The following is a 4,333-nucleotide window of genomic DNA, read 5'->3' as shown; positions in this document are numbered from 1 at the left end:
AGGATAAGACAGTGCAGTGGGTAGCAGATGGCCAAGTGCTGACCACTGTCCATGACAGAGTGAATTGTGATGAAGCCACGCTAGCAATATTTCAAACTGAAGATCGTTATCAATCATACTGTACAGTTTCTCCTGCCACATACTCCTGAGTAGATGTATCCCTAAAATGTTGTCAGATTGTTCCTATTTCATTACTATTTAAATTGATTTTCTTACAAGTAGAAATGAACTGCTAGAATGAAGTGAGTAGGCTGTAAAATATAACACAAATAACAATTGATAATCCAGTCTACTAATTTAAATATAGATAGATGATTAGATAGATAGTTGAGATAGAGATTTGATATATACAAGTATATATACTTGAGAAAATATGAAAAATATTTCTCGAGAGATGTCACAAACTATAAATATATCATGGGAGAAGCTCTCATTTTACTTCAGTGATAGAGCCTCATGAAATATGTTTTGGGTTATGAAAAGACCTTTATATTTACAATATGCATCTATTTCTATCTCAAGGTAAATGCCCTTTAGAGATCCAAAATTCTTGTTTGTTAACTAATTTTATAAATTACCTGTGGCATGTTTTAAATTTTTATTTTAAGTTCAGGGTTACATGCAGATTTATTACATATGTAAACTTGTGTCATAGGGGTTTCTTGTACATCACGCAGGTATTAAGCCTAGTACCCATTCGCTGTTTTTCCTGATCCTCTCCCTCCTCCCACCCTCCACCCTTTAACAGGCCCCAGTGTGCATTGTTCCCTCTCCCATGCATGTGTCCATGTGTCCTCATTATTTAGCTCCCACTTACAAGTGAGACCATGCAGTATTTGGTTTTCTGTTCCTGTGTTAGTTTACTAAGATAATGGCCTCCAGATTTATGAAAGTCCCTGCAAAGGACATGATCTCGCTCTTTTTATGGCTGCATAGTATTCCATGGTGTATATGTGTGACATTTTCTTTATCAAGTCTATCATTAATGGGCATTTAGATTGATTCTATGTCTTTGCTATTGTGAATAGTGCCGCAATCAACATACCCGTGGATATGTCTTTATAATAGAATGATTTATATTCCTTTGGGCATATATGCAGTAATAAAATGACTGTGTTGAGTGGTATTTGTGTCTTTAGGTCTTTGTGGAATCACCACACTATCTTGCACAATGGTTGAACCAATTTTCTCTCCTACCAGCAGTGTATAAGCATTGTTTTTCTCATGGCATCTTTTTTATTTTTTTCTGGAATATTAGTGTTAATTTTCCCATGATAAATAAATGCCTTGTATATGAGGACAATCTTTTACAGATATTTGAATGTCTTTACTTGTCCAATCCTCATATTCATTCTCAACCCAGAAAACTGGTATATACATAGTAAATGTTAACTAACTGATGACCGATTTCTGGAAACTGTATGCTTAGCCAGGCATAAAATATCTTCGGCAGAAAGCAGAATTCTCTCTACCTACTTACAGGTCACTACAACTAAAATCATTCCATACAGCTTTTGCACACATTTTGCATTTTTCCTTCTTGACATCTTCACTAGGACCCAGTTAAATCATAAGGAAAACTGAATTTTCTTTGCAAATGTTTAAAGAGAGAATGTTCTTTCAAACATGACCTGGAGAACCAAAAAACAAGCATTCTTGATAAGTACGGGTAATCTAATAATTTTTTGTAATTTTTTATTTTGAAATAATTTCTTGCAGAAAAGTTGCAAGAACTTCCATATTCCCTTTATCCACATCCCAAACTGTTAAAATTTTACCACAATTGTTTTATTTTTTCCTTTCTGCCCTTCCGTGGCTCTTTCTCTACATATATACGTTTTGAGAGCACATTACAGATATCTTGCCCTTTACCCTAAAGGGTTTCTGGTGTCTCTTTTCTAGACGCAAGACTTGAAAGATAGGGCAGTGCTACATTGCAGGGCCTTACTAAGCAGGATATGGATTTTGAGTTTTTTTCACTGGCCTTGGGAAACACTGAAGGTGCTTAAACTGGAAGTGAGATGTTTAAGATAAAAATTTATCAGCTGGAGAGGGCACTTCCTTTTGCTGGTGGCTGCGAGAGCGGAGAGGACGCCATGAAGGCTTCTGGCACAAACGGCTGTGAGAAGCAGATGAAAATTGCTGACAATGAGCCGAAACGCGGAGCGTGAGGCTTAACGCCGTGACACACACTGGATAGAACCAAACGGCGCTATGGCACAGAGATAGGAGAACCCGGACTCCCATGGAGTGGCTACGAGAGTACAAGGCGGTGGGTCGCTGCCTGCCCACCCCCAAATGCCACACACCACCCCTCTACCGCATGCGAATCTTTGCGCCTAATCATGTCGTCGCCAAGTCCCGCTTCTGGTACTTCGTATCTCAGTTAAAGAAGATGAAGAAGTCTTCAGGGGAGATTGTTTACTGCGGGCAGGTGTTTGAGAAGTCCCCACTGCGGGTGAAGAACTTCAGAATCTGGCTGCGCTATGACCCCCGGAGCGGCACCCACAACATGTACCGGGAATACCGGGACCTGACCACTGCGGGCGCTGTCACCCAGTGCTACCGAGACATGGGCGCCCGGCACCGCGCCCGGGCCCACTCCATTCAGATCATGAAGGTGGAGGAGATTGCAGCTAGCAAGTGCCGTCGGCCGGTTGTCAAGCAGTTCCACAACTCCAAGATCAAGTTCCCGCTGCCCCAACGGGTCCTGCGCCGTCAGCACAAGCCACGCTTCACCACCAAGAGGTCCAACACCTTCTTTTAGGTGCAGGGCCTTCGCCTGGGTGTGCCCCAAATAAACTCAGGAATGCCAAAAAAAAAAAAAAAAAAATTATCGGCTGGGTGTGGTGGCTTACACCTGTAATCCCAGCACTTTGGGAGACTGAGGCGGGTATATCACTCGAGGCCAGGAATTTAAGGCAACATGGTGAAACGCTGTCTCCACTCAAAATACAAAAATCAGCCAGGCATGGTGGCGCACGCCTGTACTCTCAGCTACTCAGGAGCCTGAGGCAAAAGAATCACTTGAACCTAGGAGTCGGAGGTTGCAGTAAGCCAAGATCCCACCACTGCACTCCAGCCTGGGAGATAGGGTGAGACTCTGTCTCAAAAAAAAAAAAAAGAAAGAAAAGAAAAGAAAAGAAAAAGAAATCCTTCAAGGTGTAGGAAAGGACATATGATGAGTCGTACTAAAAGACATGATCTTTTGTTGGGGATGAAGAAACCTTGAAGCCCAAACCCCAATTGCAGCTTCTCTGCACACTGCTACAGAATGGTCCTGCTACCGGTCCCTGATCAAGAGCAGCTTCAGGCCTGGTAAGTGTCCTGTGAGAGACAGGGTTCTTCAGTGAAACTCTTGTGATCCAGAAGCTCTAATTGAAAGAAGAGAGAGAAATCACTAAGGAGGCCATGGTCGTCCTGAGTAGAGAGTGATGCCTGCTGAAATTCCACAGCCCCCTTGCCTAAGATCCATTACTCCCCCAGCCAGTCTACCCTTTCTCGTGGGAACAGGTAATCTGTCCTTAGAACCCACAACTCACATCAACTTATCAGAAGGAAAAATTAAACTCCAGCAATACAGATTTCTTACCCTAGGTCTCCAGACAAGAGTGGGGGTGAGCAAGGGAATACCCAGTAGAGAGCTGTCTCCTAACACTGTTCTTCTACAGGCAGTAAATGAATCTTCAAGGAGCAAAGGACAGGCTCAGCTTACAGTACTTGAATTCTACAGCAAATACATTTGCTCATCTCCATCCCAACATATTTTCACACCTACTCTCCCAGCCAGTATTACAAAGACAACTGCCTCTGTTCTCAGGAAAGCCCACAAAAAGCTGACTTAGAAGCCCCCATGGAAATTCCCTTTCCTGCTTTCAGAAAAGAAGGTAATGTAGTGCTTAGATGAGAGGACATATTAAAATACAGCTGGAGAATCTACACCTCTGGAAAAAAAAAATTCTTCTGTTAACTCTGCTACAGTTTTACATAAACAAATGGAAAAAACATTCCATGATCATGGAGTGGAAGAATCAATATCCTTCCACTAAAATGGCCATACTGCCCAAAGCAACATACAGATTCAATGCTATTCCTAATACATTACCAATGTCATTTTCCATAGAATTAAAACAACTATTCCAAGTTTATATAGACCCCAAAGAGCTCAAATAACCAGGGCAATCCTAAGCAAACAGAATAAAACTGGTGACATCATTTTGATGGACTTCAAACTATACTGTAAAGCTACACTAATCGAAACATCATGATACTGATATGAAAACAGACATATAGGCCAACTGAACAGAATAGATAACCCAGAAATAAAGCCACA

General features: G+C 41.6%; 1 pseudogene; it reads left to right on the top strand.

The window, feature by feature from the left end:
* The first annotated feature begins 2,114 nt into the window (after positions 1-2,114).
* LOC105499272 (large ribosomal subunit protein eL20 pseudogene) lies at positions 2,115-2,818 on the top strand (annotated as a pseudogene).
* Positions 2,819-4,333: the final 1,515 nt, after the last annotated feature.

This window comes from Macaca nemestrina, chromosome 7 (assembly GCF_043159975.1).
Source record: "Macaca nemestrina isolate mMacNem1 chromosome 7, mMacNem.hap1, whole genome shotgun sequence".
NCBI classification, from domain to species: Eukaryota; Metazoa; Chordata; class Mammalia; order Primates; family Cercopithecidae; genus Macaca; species Macaca nemestrina.
This window is presented reverse-complemented; position numbering and strand designations above follow the sequence as displayed.